A 16669-nucleotide genomic window follows, 5' to 3' on the forward strand; every position below is an offset into this window, starting at 1 on the left:
ACTTTAGTATTGTTTAGATTTTTATTTATTTTATTAGTATTTAAATCAGACATTGCTTTGGAATTTAAATGCCATGAACATTTCTTATTTTGTGAATTCCCTGTTATATTATGGTGCCTGTTTTTCTGTTTCTTTTTACTATTGATATGTGAGCCCTTGTATGTGCTACAAATAGTTTTAATCAGTTACTATGAAGTTTTATTTTACCATTATTAATGCTGTTTTTGTGTTCTGCAGAAATATTAAATTTTAATGTGTTGATCTTTATAAAGTTTGCTTTGATTTATTTCTTCAGTATTAGGTCTAGAAAGTATTTCCATCCCCAATTTTTTTGTTTGTTTCTTTTTTAAAATTTATTTATTTTTCAAGTACAGTTTTCTATTACTCCCATCCCATCCCACCCCCTGTACTCCCCCCTCCCTCCCATTTCCACCCTTCTCAGCTGTTGTCCATCTATCCTTTATATATGTTCCTCTAAATCCCTCCCCTGTTTCCCCTGAAATTCCCTCCCCTCTTCCCTCTGGTCACTGTCAGCCTGTTCTCTATTTCAGTGTCTTTGGTTATATTTTGCTTGCTTGTTTGTTTTGTTGTTTAGTTTCTTGTTAAAGGTGAGATCATATGGTATTTGTCCTTCCACACCTGGCTTACTTCACTCAGCATAATGCTTTCCAGTTCCATCCATGTTGTTGCAAAAGGTAGGAGCTCCTTCTTTCTCTCTGCAGCATAGAATTCCATTGTGTATATGTACCATAGTTTTTTGATCCATTCATTTACTGACGGGCACCTAGGTTGCTTCCAACTCTTGGCTATTGTAAATTGTGCTGCTATGAACATTGGGGTGCATAGGTTCTTTGGGATTGGTGTTTTAGGGTTCTTAGGATACAATCCCAGCAGTGGAATTGCTGGGTCAAAAGGCAAGTCCAATTTTAGTTTTCTGAGAAAATTCCATACTGTTTTCCATAATGGTTGTACCAGTCTGCAATCCCACCAAGAGTGGACCAGAGTCCCCTTTTCCCCACACCCTCTCCAACATTTGTTGTTTATTGCTTTGTTTATGATAGTCAGTCTCACCGGTGTAAAGTGGTAACTCATTGTGGTTTTAATTTGCATCTTTCTGATAGCAATATTTTAAATATATTAACTAATATTTTGTTCTATATTTTTAAAGCTCTAGTTTTTATACTTTAAATTTTTATATGCTTCACCCTGACCAGTGTGGCTTAATTGGTTGGTTGTAGTTCTGCAATTGAAAGTAGGTCACCTTTTCCATTTCCATAGGGCACTTGCCTGGTTTGCAGGTTTGTTTCCCAGTTGGGGTGCATGTGAAAGGCAACCGAATGACGTTTCTCTTTCACATTGATGTGTCTTTCTCTACCCTTTCCACTCTCTCTAAAAAGAAATAAATAAAATCTTTTAAAAAATTAAAAGGGTATTTGCTTGCTTGTAGTTTATTTTGGTATAAGAAGTGAGGTAGAGACCTGACTCTTTTCTTTAGAAGTTTCAATGAAATCAGTTGTTCTAGTATTATTTTCCCACCATCCTTACTAATTCATATTTCTCATTTTTTAACATTTTATATAGTTAGGTCTAACTAGTAAGTTATCCATTGTAGCATATTCCAAAGTATTCTTTGGAAGATATCATTATAAATTCCCTTTAAAAAGATTCATGGTAATGAAAGTTTGGGAAATTTAGAGTTATATATGTTTAAATAGGTTTTTATAGAACAGGACTTCTCATATTCCTAATATGGTAAATGGATTATAAATCTCTCTGAGGTGGATAAAGAAGATGGTATTTCTGATGAGTATCCACAGAAACTTTTTGGGAAGCATTTTAGTTGCATGTATTTTGGGAAACCTGACCTATTCTTTTGTATTAATCAACCTGTACATAGGCCCAGGCTGCAATCTTTTAAGTCATGTGCCTTTATAACACATTTCATCATTTCATAGGGCATGTTCTTGTCCATGTCTTTTGTTTCAAAATATGAGAGATTTCTTCAATAATCTGCACACCTGTGATAGAATGGATAGTTTACTTTTTTAAATTATGGGGTGAAAATATGTCATGAAAATTTTTGTTCTTCTATACCAAAGAACTTGTCTATTTATTTTCTTCTCTTTAAGTTTAGAGAAAGCAAGATCTTGGAGAACAATAAGGTTTTACAAAGGCTAACTATGACTAACATGAGATTAATTCAGATAATTCTTGTTAAGAAGAAAGACAACACCCCTGAGACTGAGAGTTGCTAATCAATGAGATGAGCAGACTAGAAACAAACTAATAATCACAATTTTGAATAGTGAGAATAATCTAGCAGGATTAACAATTGATTATTAACAATTTTTTACTAGTAAGTCATATGTCACAAAGTATATGTTAGTTATTTGTCACTTTCAAGTTGTTCTAAAATTATATTTTACTATACTTAAGTTTAACTTTTTAAAGGAAATAATCTTGGTGTAGAGGAAATAGAAAGTTGATGTTGGGAGTGTATACACTTAGCTGGGCAGAGCCCAACAATCTGATAGCCTAAGAAAAAAATGCACCTTCTGTTAAAAAATAGTATTTTATGTACTGTATCATAGTTGGGACTTTATGACGCCTGGGGTCAGTGTGCTATAATACACTTGAGTTTGAATCCAGAAAACTTTGGTTTGAGTACTGAACTCTCACTAATTAAATGACTTTATCTGAGTCACTTAGACCCTCTGATCCTCCTCTGGGCTCTCTGAACTTCCTGTCTCTAAGGCCATGGTGTGCTGGAGGCTCCTTGTGAGCATTTCCCTCCAACTCTGCATTTAGTGACCTACAGTTACAGTAGCTTGTTGGTCATTATGGGGTTTTGTAGACCATAGAAAGCAACACATGCTACAGATCAGGGTACTTTTGTCATTGTTGTTCTTAATGTTGTTTTCAGAGGGGCTATATGAGCACACTGGTGTCTGTAATCCATATAAATTTTGAAGAAATGCTTGAAGAAATATAATGATTTAATAAATATGAAATTATTTTGTTAATTAATAACCTTGCCCAACTGAAAGTATTACATGTATACAATAACTTTATCTCTGAATATCTCTTTGAATACTGAAACTAAAAAGCTATATGTTTCTGAAGAGAAAAAACTGTTAATCAGTCATCTTTGGCTAATTTTGGAAATATTTTAAGTGTTTTCATAGAGTATTTTGTACACGCATGTTTTAATATTGAAATGGAAGAAATGGTTGTGTTTGTGCAGTGTAAGGATATTTCTTGAAATTTCACCCAACTGTTGCATTCAGGCATAGAAAGCTAATTAGAACAGTGGATCTGTTGCTAGTGAATATCACATAGTACCTTCCAAAATTTGGTGCCAATGCACTTTAGATTTTTTCCACCCTAAGTGATTATCAAATGTGTAATGTCATGCCACTGTCATCTGAAAATCTTTAAGTCATAATCCCAACTATATTCTGACTTTGGCTATTCTAGATAGGTTAATGAAAAACCAAGTCACAGCTCTGGTCAGAAATTCTAAATGTTTTCTGATGTAGTGGAAAGATCACTAAATACAGTCAGGAGAGCTGGGCTCTGGTCCTTATATCACCTTATAAGAGGATGGGGAGGAAAAGTAGCTACAAGAGAAATTTTATTTCCATATCAGAGCTTGTCTCTAGCAATATTATACTAAATATGTTCCTCCCTTCTCTTCCCATCGCCCTTCAAAACAAGTCTGTTGGCATGAAACTTCAAGATTCTAGAATACTCTTCATGTGGAATGTTAGAACTACTTCACATATATATACAGATAGCATTATTCACAAACATGTAAAAAATAAGAGAATAAATGTGTGACAGATCATTGCAGGAAAAAGCTAAAGGCCATTATGGAGTCACTTGGTTTGACAGCCAAGTCACCCCAGTGATTGTATTGATCTAATTGAGAATAATAAAGTTGCTTGTAGAGAGTTCTATCTTAAGTTGTTGGTTTGAGGTTTGCTCAAAGTTTACTTACGTTAGACAGCATTTAAAACTAGTGTATTATTTTTATTCAACCTCATTTCCTAAAACAGGGAAGTTGATATCTAATACATTATAATTTTAATTAAACACCTTGGATAATAGAAATGTTTTTGTTGTGTAGAAATGAGAAAGTTATTCTGGTTAAATAATCTGTTTAAGAAAAAATCTATTTTGCCCCTATCTGGTGACTTGCTGAAAACCAACCTCGTGCAATTCCAGTTCTGCCAAAGGCTCTTCCAGTGACTGAGTCTAAGAGGCAGCTGGCAGGCATAGGTGGATCTCAGGGTGCCTTGGGCTGTTTGGTAACCTGCCTTTGGGCTCATTTCTGATAAAAGCAGGCCTTGGTACACAGCTTGGTCTTTCCCACGCACACCAAGGCCCAGTAGAGGCAGCTACAAACTGTGGATCACTTTGTAACTTCAAACAGGTTGCCCAGAGCCAGTCAAGGCAGAGTCTGACACTGACCTGCACCGGAGTCTCTCCCAAAAGGCCCTGAAATAGATACATCAAGTGGCCAGCTTCAGACAACTTCAAAGTAGGATCCAATAATCTTCATAAACCAAATATCTGATGGAAGATATTGGCAGGCACCAGTTCTTGCTGAGGGAAATTCCACTTTCTGTGGTCAGCACCTGCACAGCAGCTCATACACTGTGGTAAGGTCAGCCAGCCTGAGGGTTGACCCCACTCATTAATAGGTCAGTAGCAATCAAGACTCACTTACAACAGGAATGAGCCACACAAGGGACACTCCTGGGGTATGCAGCTCAGGTGATCAAGGAGACTGTGCCACTGGGTCCCACAGGATATCTGCTACATAAGGCTAAAATACCAAGATTGGGAGACATAGAAGATCTACCCAATGTGTAGAAAGAGGCAGCCAAAATGGGGAGACAAAGAAACATACACCAAATGAGAGAACAGGGGAAATCTCTAGAAAAAAGAGCTAGATGAAAAGGAAGTAATTTACCAGATATAGAGTTAAAAAAGTGTTTATAAGGATGCTCAAAGAACTTAGTAGGAACTTTAACAGCATAACAAAGGACATAGAAATCATGAATGAAGAATACAGTATCTGAAATGAAGAATACACTAGAGGAATAAACATTCAATTAGATAGTGCAGAGGGTCAACCAGAGATTTGAAAGACAAATAGGATGTACCCAATCCTATTTAACACATCATTGACATCAATGGATACATATTACAAACAGAAAATCAGCAAGGAAACCATGGCATTAAATGACTTACTAGATCTCAACTGTAATTGAACAACAATAAAATAATTTAAAAAATGACTTACTAGATCAGATGGATTTAAATGATATCTTCAAAATCATTTCACCCAAAGCAGCAGAATGTACATTCTTTTCAAGAGCACTTGGAACATTTTCTAGGATAGACCATATCTTAGTCCACAGAACAAGTCTCAGTACATTTAAGAAGACTTAAATCATATCAAGCATCTTCTCTGAGCATCTTCTCTGACAATAGTAGTATGAAACTAGAAATCAATCACAAAAGAAAAAAAACAAAAACACACAAACACATTGAGGCTAAATAACATGTTACTAAAAAAAAAAAAAATGATGGGTTAACAATGAGACCAAGAAAGGAAAAAAAAAACACCTTGAAACAAATGTTGATGGGAACACAGAGAAAACGAGGCAAGATGGAAGACAAGTGCATAAAATTCACACTAACCTCCTCCTAGCACCAATCTTGAATTACAACTAAATTGTGGAGAAATCACCCAGAACAAACAACTGAACAGTAGTGAGAAAGAAGCCTTATAACCTTGGACAGACAGAAGAATCAGCTTCAGCACAACCTGACTGGTAAGGAGTGTGATGGAGACTCGAGTGGGCTGGCTGGTGCCCATAGGGGGCAGCGTGGGCAATAATTAAGCAGCTGGTTGGATCTCTTGAGAAGAGTGGGGTCTAACCACTAAGGTGGGATCCCCAGCCTAGAGCACCAGAGCCCAAAAAGTACACAGATAACAAGCAGTGTGAAAAGCAGCAGGTTGCTCTCTCCTAGACACAGACAGCTGCAGGCACAAAGAGCCATTTAAAGGGACAACACACATTTTCATTTGCATCCACTTTGGGCTCAGGCAGAGTGGGCTGGAGATGCCTGAGGAAAGACTGGGGAAGGGGAGGCTCTGGGGAGAGAACTGAAAGAGTAGATGTGGGATCCTGGTGCTGAATCATCCTCCCTATGGCAGCAACCATCCTGCTCAGGCAGACCTCTGCCCTCTGCCCTCTGAGAAGCAGCAGCTTGAGGGGAAGTAATGGTTCCACTCCCAGGAAGGAAACTGCCCTACCCTATGGCGCTTAAGCCTGACTGCTGAGTGCAGACCGACTAGATTAACAAAGAAGGAGGTAGACACAGATCAGATCCCTGGAAGTCTTGATCTGGCTGCCTAAGGTCAGATAGGGTCAACATCTGACATAACCAGAGGCAGATCCATAAAGAAAAAATAGTGGTAAATACTAGAGGCTGGGGTGATGAAATCCACTGTGGTCTTATGCATCATTTGCTGTATTTTCTTTCTTGCATAGCTTTTTAGCATTCATTTCTTGTCAATCAAGTTTGTGCATAATAAGGCACTAGATTTTATACTATAGTTTACTTCAGTTCACATATTTTGCCCCTCCTTTCTCTTACCCCATTTTATCTTCTTTCCTCTCATTGTTTTCATTTTAAATTTTGTTTTCTTTCTTGCTATAACTTGTTTCCATCCCACACTCTTATTATTTCTCCTCCATTCAGCCACATAAAACCAATTTTCTAGTCAAGAAAATCATGTTTCCTCCCCACTCTTAAAATACCCACGTCCTCTCTCTCCCTTTAGCAATCTTTGCTAGTTGGTTGTGGATAGGGTAGTTGCTGTTGCATTTTTTTCAATTTTATCTCTAGATCTTTGTAGGAAACTGATTTGTTTTAAATCTGGGAAATGTGACTCTGCTCTGTATGGAAAACCTACAGAAGTGATATGGTGGGCAGGAGCCAGACCCTCAAACTGGGTTTTCCCATTGGAATCCGGCCTGGAAAATGTATATAGACTGTTATGGCTTTCTCTTGGTAAAACTCCCTCACTCCCTCATCTGAAACAGTAGATATCTATTGCCTATCTTCAAGGTAGTTTTCAAAGCCTGTGTAAATTTTCCCAAGGATGAAGCTAATCAGCTCACCACCTTTCCCTTCTGCATGTGTTATGTTCATTTCTTTGATTGTACCTAACATATAGACAACAATATTCTATGTAGTATAATAAATCCTTCTTTGATGTAAAACCTGGGAAAAACAATAAAAGCCTGTCTAGGCAAGGGTCAGTGCGCTCTCCTCTTGAGAGAGTGGCTAAGGCTCTTAGAGGTGCTTTCCCCTTGAAAGAGTGGCCGTGCTGTCCCTTTTCTCCACAGGATTGCTGTGGCCTGTGCATTGTTTTCGTCTTCAGTCACAACAGGCGGACTATGCAGGCCAGAGTCTGCTACAGGTCTTCGCTAATTTTGTATTTCAAATTTTACCAGTTCCCTCTCCTACCCTTTTTTTCATCTAAAATTTTTAATTTTGCCCGTATTAGCCTGGTTTTTTTGTTCTTTTTCTTTTTCAGCTTGCCCTTTTATTTTCATTTATTCTCCTTTTTTTCCTTTTCATTTCAAATTTTAATTTTTTCCTGTCTTACCCTGGTTTTTGTTTCTCACTCTTAGTATTCCCTTTCCCTCTAGCATTTCAACATCAGTTCCCATTCCTCTAGACATCACTTCAGCTTTTCTTTCTTTCTTTTTTCCTCTCTTGTTCTCATCCCAGCTATTTTAATTTGGGCTCATTTGTTGTTGATAGCCCTGTGATGGATCTTTCTCTCCAATTTGGCTTCTCTATTTTCATTATTTTTTTACTTTTTTATTCCTTTTTTCCTCTTCATTTTCTGTTTAAACCTACTACCATGTGCTTTCCTTTTTATACTTCATTCCTCCTTCTTCACTCCCTTTTTATTCACGATGTAAATTTTGCTTTCTCTCTGTGATGGGGAAAAGTGATGGTGGGAAAATAGAGACAATTTATTTGAGCAACAATACATAAATAGTAAATAAATAAATAGTAATGTGCTATTAAAAAAGAAAATGAGAGCACAGCAATCCCAAACCATGGGACCTAGTGAAAGCAGCTCTCAGAGGGAAATTTATAACATGGCAGCCCCAATCAAGAAGCAAGAAAAATTTCAAATCTAATTTTACATGAAAAGGAACTAGAAAAAGAGCAAGGAGGAAAGCCTAAAGTGAGTAGAAGAAAGGAAATAATAAAGATCAGAGCAGAAATAAACAAATTGGGATCTAAAAAAATAGAAAATATCAATTAAATCAAGAGTTGGTTCTTTGAGAAGATAAATAAGTTTGACAAACCTGTAACCAGACTCATCAAAAAAAAGAGAAGATCCATATAAATAAAAACAAAAATGAAAAAGGAGAAGTAACAACTGACAACAGAGATATACAAAGGATTGTAAGAAAATTACAAACGACTATATGCCAACAAATTAGATAATATGGACAAAATGGATACATTTCTAGAACCATATAGTCTTCCAAACTGAACTAGGAAGAATGAAAAAATCTGAATAGCCCAATTACAACTTATAAAATTGAAGTAGTAAAAAAATACCCCAAAACTCCAACAAACAAAATATGGAACCAGATGGTTTCACCGATGAATTTACCCAACATCCAAAGAAAAACAAATACCTATTCTTCTTAAACTATTTCAAAAAAATTCAAGAGGAAGGAAAACTCTCCAGCTCATTTTACAAGGACAGCATTATCCTAATTCCAAAACCAGTTAAAGACACTACAAGGAAGGAAAATTATAGGCCAATATTCCTGATGAACATATATGCTAAAATCCTCAACAAAATATTGGCAAATTGAGCCCAGAAATACATCAAAAAGAGCATACACCATGGTGAAGTGTGATCTATTTTAGGGGATGTGGGGTTGGTACAATATTCCCAAATCAATAAATGTGATATACCACATAAACAAAATGAAGGATTAAAATCACACAATCATATCAATACATAAAGAAAAAGCTTTGATAAAATCCAGTATCAATTTATGATTAAAAACTCTCAGCAAGGTAGAAACAGAGGGAAGATATCCTAATGTATGAAAAGCCACATATGACAAACCCACAGTCAACATCATACACAGTGGGCAAAAACTATAAACATTTCCCTTAAAATCAGGAATGCAATAGGGATTTTTGCTTTTATTATTCTTACGCAACACGAAAGTTCTAGCCACAGTACTCAGATAAGAAGAAGAAATAAAAGCCATCCAGATTAAAAAGGAAAATGTAAAACTGTCATTAGTGACATCATACAGTATATAGAAAGCCCTAGAGATTTTACTAAAAACTACCAGAACTGATAAATGACTTTAGTAAAGAAGCAGGATACAAAATATCCAACAATCAGTTGCATTTTTATTTTTTTATTTTTTAAAAAATATTTATTTATCTTTAGAGGGGAAGGGAGGAGAGAAAGATCAATGTATGGTTGCCTCTCGTGAGTTCCCTCCTGGGGACTGGCCTGCAACCCAGCAAGGGACTGGCCTGCAACCCAGACATGTGCCCTGACTGGGAATCGAACCGAGATGGTGTGGTTCGCAGGCCCACGCTCAATCCACTGAGCTACACCAGCCAGGGCTCAGTTGCATTTTTATACACCAAATGAATTATCAGAAAAGAAAATAGAAAAAAAATCTCATTTGTAATTACATCAAAATGAAAATACCTAGGAATAAATTTAAGCACGGATGTAAAAGACCTGTACTTGAATAATTATAAGACACTGAAAAATGAAATTGAAGAAAATGCAAATAAGTGGAAGCATATATCATATTCATGATGAGGAAGAATTAACATCATTAAAATGTCCAACTACATAAAGCAATCCATAGATTCAGTCCAAGTCCTATCAAAATACCAATGACATATTTCATAGAACCAGAACAAATAGTTTAAAATTTTTTATAGAATCACAAAATTCCTTGAATAGTCACAGCAATCTCGAGAAATAGAAGTTAAGTTGGAGGAATCATGATACCTGATATCAAACTATAGCTTAAGGCCATAGTAATCAAAACAGTCTGGTACTGGCACAGAAACAGACATGTAGATCAGTGGAACAGCATAGAGCACAGAAATAAATCCACGTCTCTCTAGTCAATTAACATTTGACAAAGGGAACATTGGACAGATATGTGCGAAAATGAAATTAGACCACCTTCTTAAACTATGCACGGCCACTGTGAAAAACAGTGTGAATTTTCTCAAAGAATTAAAAATGGAACTGCCTTTTGACCCAGTAATTGCACTTCTGGGTATGTATCCTAAGAATCCCAAATCACCAATCAGAAAGAATATATGCACCCCTATGTACATAGCAATGTAATTCACAATAGCTAAAATATGGAAACAACCCAAATGTCCATCAGTAAATGAATGGATAAAAAAGCCATGGTGCCATGGTACATTTACATGGTGGAATATTACATGGCTATAAAAAATAAGCAACTATTACCTTTGTGACAGCATGGACAGACCTGGTCAGCATTATACTAAATTAAATAAGCCAATTGGAGAAAGAAAAAAGCACTATATGATTTCACTTTTATGTGCAATCTAGTGAATAAAACAAACTAACAAGCAAACAAAAAAGTCTATTTCATTGTCCTATAATCATATTTGATAAATATATTTTGATAGGCTAGATGAACTTTTTAAAAATTGATAATTTATTATTAACATCATAAGTTTTTCAAAATTATTGCTGAAATCAAAATCCTTAACCATACAAAATAAATGTTAATGTTACTTTTCCTTCTTAATAAGTCTTTGCCATAGTTTTTTTTTTTGGATCCTCACCCAACTATGTTTTGGGTTTTAAAGAAAGTGGAAGAGCAGGGTGGGGTGTGGAGGGGAGGTAGGGAGGTGGGGGGAGAGAGAGAAGAGAAAGAAAGAAGAAGGAAGGAAGGAAGGAAGGAAGGAAGGAAGGAAGCAAGAAAGGGGGAGGGAGGGAGGGAAAAAGTTTGTTTAATGTGAGAGAGAAACATTGGTTGGTTGCCTCCCATATATGACCTAACCTACCACCTGCAACCTAGGATCAAACCCACAACTTAGATGTGTGCTCTGACCAGGAATCAAGCCTGCAGCCTTTTGTTGTGTGGAGAGACACTCCAATCAGTTTTAAGAATTTTAATTAGAAAGACTAAAATTTTGGTCCAAGCAGGAGACATTTGTTAATGGGCCACTAGACTAATGACAGAGAGATAGAGAACCCAGAACAGTCAACTAAAAGCNGGGGGAGAGAGAGAAGAGAAAGAAAGAAGAAGGAAGGAAGGAAGGAAGGAAGCAAGAAAGGGGGAGGGAGGGAGGGAAAAAGTTTGTTTAATGTGAGAGAGAAACGTTGGTTGGTTGCCTCCCATATATGACCCAACCTACCACCTGCAACCTAGGATCAAACCCACAACTTAGATGTGTGCTCTGACCAGGAATCAAACCTGCAGCCTTTTGTTGTGTGGAGAGACACTCCAATCAGTTTTAAGAATTTTAATTAGAAAGACTAAAATTTTGGTCCAAGCAGGAGACATTTGTTAATGGGCCACTAGACTAATGACAGAGAGATAGAGAACCCAGAACAGTCAACTAAAAGCAACTGGACTGTCTGTAGTCAGTAAAAATGCAAATACCAATCATATTGAAAAATCTCTAATTATTCCTCTGATAGCCTGTGTTATATAATTTTCATTTACTTTCTTTGATTTAATATCATAGAGTTTTTTATTCTAAACACAGGTAAAGTTTACTTTGATATTGTAGAGGATAGAGAGCCAAGTTTTGAAATAAAATATAGACTGTGAGAATTAAATTCAATTTTGGATGCTATATGCTTGGAATTAAATTACAAAATTCAGCCCATTAACGCCTATATATTCTGATACTCAAAATCAGTGTTAAAATAACATAAAACCCCCATTATCTCTTTGCTTCAGTGGTACTGTCATAATGCTCAGAGCACATCCTACCAGGAAGCAGGAAACACTGGAAACCTAGCAGAAGGGCTGGTTTCTCTAAGATTACAGGTCAATGAGGTTTTAATGTTGTGTATGTGTCCTGATATTGGAGGAATGAAGAATTTCAACCTCTTACCTAATTTGCTTGCCACAAAGAAACATTTTAAATACAACATTAGTCCTTTCCTTTTTTAATAACAGTAAAAAGGGGGGAGGCATGTTAGTGGGGGAGATTTAAAAATTTCACATCACATCTTGCCATATCTACTGACCCTTTAATTAAATTCTCATCTCAATTACTCCATATTCATTCCCAGGTGAGCCTTTTGCCCTGTTGCTCCTTATAGGTAGCATCTTTGCTACTTCTCTCTACTTATCCTGTCTATTTTTCATCCATTTGCTGAGAATCCCCACGTGACCTTTCAGAACAGTTCCAACTCATATTGCTATTTTTCACCTCTCAATATCTTAAGATGTAGAGTATATGTTAATCCTTTAATGAATGAATAATCATGAGGTTTTATAGTATTATTAAAATGTTTTATGGATTATATTTCCTGTTTCCTTAAAATAAATGGCTCTAGGTATAGGTTGGAAAAAATCCTGGAATTGAGACATGTATATTCATAGCAAATTTACAAAGTGTTTTTTCTTTTAACTTCCCCCTTTAAATGTAGTAATTCATTCAGTTGTTCACCATTTGACATATATTTATGAAATTTATAACTTACATATTAGGCACTATCATATAGGCAATGGGAACATAATGATAAATGGATAGACTTGTTCTTTTGTCTTGTTTATATGAAGAGGTAAATAAATAAACAAGTGAAAATGATAGCATATGACAAAGTGTGTGAAAGGAAGGAGATAAGCAGAGTAATGCTTATAAGCTGGTAGAAATTATTTTCTTTTTTCCATTTTACAGATAAGGATATGGAGCAGAGAATAGTTGACCGAGGGTTGATGGCCCCTGGCCAGTTTGGAATTAGCCCAGGACTGTCTGAAACTTAGGAATGTCCCTCTACTGAATGCTATTGTTAAAGAAATTTCAGTGAATACTATAGTGGCAACTGAATTTTGATTTGGGCTAAAGCACTTTTTAAACTTTCAAGTTATCATTTGGAAAAATCAAAGAGAACAAAAAGCGAGAAGTAGAGCTCAGAAGCAGGCATGTGATGAGAGAGCTTGACATACAGCAGAGATGCCTTCATAAAGCAAAGGCAAAATTACTGTTTAGTAAATGGCACCAGGCCAATTATTGATCCATATGGAAAAAATGTATATATATAATTTGACCCCTACCTGATATCAAATACAAAAATCAATTCTGAAGAAATAGAGACATAAATTGGAAAAACATACCAAAATTTTTAAAAAAAATATGAGATTTTATTTATGGTATAGGGGTAATAAGGGATTATGAACTCACAAAAATATAAATGACAGAGGAAAATATGATACTATAACTAGATCAAAGTCTTTTCATAAATAAATTCATGCCATGAAGTGGGAGAATACAGGGTGGGGCAAAAGTGCAATAGCTTTATAGTTTTTCATATGGGAAAAATACAATTATTAAGTAATATAACAAGAGTAAACTATGTTTCACATACTCATAATTCTAGACCTATTTTTGCCCCACTCTGTATATGTGTAAAACATAAAATAAAGAGATACAATAAAAATTTGATAAAAAGTTTACTCTAACAAGAAAGTAGAAACAACTCTTTAAAATATGGGTAAAGGATCAGAATGGGTGATCTACAAAAGAAACCGAATGACCAATTAACACATAGGAAGACTCAGCCTCACAAATACTTGGAAATGCAAATGAAAACTACAGTGAGATGTATTCTGACCCAATAGACTCCCAAGAAAGTAAAACTGACAATTCAAGAATGATAAGAACATGAGGAAACAGAAAGTCTCATATCTTCTGTCCAACAGAGTGTGAATTGTGCAAAGATTTTGGAGAGTCACTGAGTAATTTTTTTTTTTTTTTGGTAAAACTGACTGTACTTCAGGAATGATAGCAATTTCTCTTTCGAGAACTAGAAGAAACTCTTATATAGGGACTGAGGGGAAAAAACGCATGTGCATGAATGCTTTTTCAGCATTTTGTGCAGCAGTAAAAATATTAGAAAAAAATCTATCAGTAGAAGAGTGGATAAATAAATTGTGAGTGATTTAGATATTGTATAACTGAGTACATTTATTAATCTGCATTAATTTAAAAATATTTTTAGGTGAAAAGGCAAGCTACAATATGATGCTACATATGTAAATAAAAGGCCTCTATATATGGTTATTAAGATAAACATATTTGCTAAAAATATGAAATAGAAAGATAAACATGAATTTGAAGAAGCACTGCTTCTAGATTGAGGGAGGTTTGCAAAAGAGTTCTGGTATTCCAGACCTTGTATCTGGAAGACTTAGTTTCTTAAATATAAAGTAAAGATGATAAAAATACTAACATTGGAATGTGATGGCCACACAGTACACATGCTCACTTAACAGTGTCTACTGCCCCCACTGACTAGTACAGTGAAGTGTCATTGTTCAGCACATGCATTCCAGTCCACTCTCCTTGGCTGCCAGATAACGCTGATGTCTCACAAACTGTTTTAGTTATATTAACAATGGCTGGACTTTTTTTTGGACAGACCTCATATGCTTTTGTATAAGTCAATGAGACTCTACAGAGAGAACCTCACCAAAATTTCTGATTTTAGGGTGGTATGAGAGGAAAGAGTACACCCCCTGCATTGAAAAGTGGCAGAAAGAGCCACAGGGCCAGGAGATATTCTGAGGACAGAGATAAGAAATGTCTTGAGTTGTAGTTACATAGACAAAACAAAAAGAGGTCCAGTGTCCTCACCCCACATCATAGCTGGTACCTCAAAGTCCTCCAAATGATTTGACAAACCCAGAGACAGTTGGGAAGGAGATGCATAGTTAGTGTTATGGGGGCATAAAAATAAAACTAAGTATTGCTAGAAAAAATTTAAAGTATTTATTTCTTTAATTCTTGACTTTGTGGGTTGGTATTCACTTCCTAAATTTCTATTTGGATGTGAAGACTGAGTTGGCTAGCGAGGTCTGCTGAAGTGCATGCTTGCCCCTTCTTCATATTCACTTTCCTACACTCCAATGAATTCTACCTGGTAGTGCTAATGGTAGTTTTAGCATCTCCTGTGCTTCTGTCCAGATCTCCTAACACCATTTGTTGAAGAGGCTGTTTTTAGTCCATTTCATGCTCCCTTTGTCAAATATTAATTGACTATAGAGACTTGGGTTTAGGTATGGGCTCTCTGTTTGGTTTCATTTTTCTATGTGCCTGTTTTTATCCCAGTACCAGACTGTTTTGATTATTGTGGCCTTGTGATATAGTTTCATATTAGATATTGTGATCCCTACTACTTTGTTCTTCTTTTTTGAAATTGCTGTGGCTATTTGGGGTCATTTATGGTTTCATATACATTTTTGAAGTATTTGTTCTAGATCTGTGAAACATGTCATTGGTATTTTAATAGGGATTGCATTTGGTGTTTCCCAAAGCAATCTGTAAATTGCTTTGGGAAACACCAATTCAAAAGAACCTATGCATCTGAATGCTCAAAACAGGACAATCTACAATAGCCAAGTGTTGGAAGCAATCTAAATGCCTATTTGTAAATGAATGGATCAAAAAACTATGGTACATTTACACAATGGAATATAACACAGAAGAAAGAAAGAAGGAGCTCCTACCCTTTGAGACAGTATGGATGGATCTGGAGAGCATTATGCTAAGTGAAATAACCAGGTGGGAAAAGATAAATATCATATGATCTCACCTATAGGCAGAACCTGATCAACAAAACAAACAAGCAAGAAAGTATAAAGAGACACTGAAATAAAGAATAGACTGATGGTAACCAGAGGGAAGTTGGGGGGTGCATAATGAGGAAGATGAGAACAGGGTCATGAAGGAACATGTATAAAGGACACATGGACAAAGATAATGAGGGTAGGATCGAGGGTGAGAGGTGGGGAAAATGGAGGCAACTCTACTTGAAAAACAATTAAAAAGAATCCCCTGTACTTCTTTTATTCATTATTTTAATTTTCAGGGGACTAAGTGATCCCTTTAATATTCTAATACAGGAGTCACTATCCTTATACAACTTTATATCTTCTCAGGTCTGCCTCTTAGTTGTACATCCAGGCACTAATCTATGCCATAACAGATATGAACCAGAGACTCCAAAGTGAAAGAATTGTCAACACTATTGTCCTGGGCAGGCATAGTTTCACATACTCTCTCACTAAGAATTTTTGTTATTAATATTACCAAATTATTTAGACAAGAAGTGGAACATTGAAACTAGAAATAAAGCATGCATTCCTTTGTACCTCCCTCTTAATGTGTCACAGACTCCATCAGATAAAATGTACTTTTAGAAGACACTACCAAGAATTTTGACACAATACGAGAGAACAAATTTGACAAGAAAGGTATGCTTTATTGTTTGATTCATTTCAAGTTCAAAATGTTAAGTGTAAAGTAAGAAGTCAAACACCTTTCAATCAATTGGCCTAAT

The sequence above is a fragment of the Sturnira hondurensis genome, unplaced genomic scaffold, assembly GCF_014824575.4.
Source record: "Sturnira hondurensis isolate 20B ecotype Veracruz unplaced genomic scaffold, ASM1482457v3 Scaffold0021354, whole genome shotgun sequence".
NCBI classification, from domain to species: Eukaryota; Metazoa; Chordata; class Mammalia; order Chiroptera; family Phyllostomidae; genus Sturnira; species Sturnira hondurensis.